The sequence below is a fragment of the Cornus florida genome, unplaced genomic scaffold (genome assembly GCF_030987335.1).
Source record: "Cornus florida cultivar Cherokee Brave unplaced genomic scaffold, ASM3098733v1 CherokeeBrave_3.0.0_Hap2_scaffold_101, whole genome shotgun sequence".
Classification (NCBI taxonomy): domain Eukaryota; kingdom Viridiplantae; phylum Streptophyta; class Magnoliopsida; order Cornales; family Cornaceae; genus Cornus; species Cornus florida.
Genome location: NW_026775585.1, coordinates 16,445 through 17,500, shown reverse-complemented (window position 1 = coordinate 17,500; position 1,056 = coordinate 16,445).

Here is a 1,056-nt window from a genome sequence, read left to right as displayed (position 1 = left end):
TCGCCCGCACGCTCGTGCACCCCGGCGTGCACGTGGGCATCGTATGCTAAAAAATGAAGTGTGGAGTTTGGGTTCGGAAATTTTATGGGAGCTTCCTAGAAGCCTAAGAAATGCTTTGCTCGAGACGGATTTTGATTTGGAGGTCCCACGAGTTAGTTTTGGCCCATTATGACTCCTCGCCCGCACGCTCAAGCACCCCGGCGTGCACGTGGTCATCGTATGCTAAAAAATGAAGTTTGGAGTTTGGGTTTGAAAATTTTATGCGAGCTTCCTAGAAGCCTAAGAAATGCTTTGCTCGAGACGAATTTCGATTTGGAGGTCCCCCGAGTTAATTTTGCCCATTATGACTCCTCGTCCGCACGCTCGTGCACCCCGACGTGCACGTGGGCATCGTATGCTAAAAAATGAAGTTTGGAGTTTGGGTTTGAAAATTTTATGGGAGCTTCCTAGAAGACTAAGAAATGCTTTGCTCGAGACGGATTTCGATTTGGAGGTCCCCCGAGTTAATTTTGCCCATTATGACTCCTCGCCCGCACGCTCGTGCACCCCGACGTGCACGTGGGCATCGTATGCTAAAAAATGAAGTTTGGAGTTTGGGTTTGAAAATTTTATGGGAGCTTCCTAGAAGACTAAGAAGTGCTTTGCTCGAGACGGATTTCGATTTGGAGGTCCCCCGGGTTAATTTTACCCATTATGACTCCTCGCCCGCACGCTCGTGCACCCCGACGTGCACGTGGGCATGGTATGCTAAAATTGAAGTTTGGAGTTTGGGTTTGAAAATTTTATGGGAGCTTCCTAGAAGCCTAAGAAATGCTTTGCTCGAGACGGATTTCGATTTGGAGGTCCCCCGAGTTAAGTTTGCCCTTTATGACTCCTCGCCCGCATGCTCGTGCACACCGGCGTGCACGTGGGCATCGTATGCTAAAAAATGAAGTTTGGAGTTTGGGTTCAGAAATCTTATGGGAGCTTCCTAGAAGCCTAAGAAATGCTTTGCTCGAGACGGATTTCGATTTAGATTTCCGCCGTGTTAATTTTGCCAATTACGGCTCCTCGCGC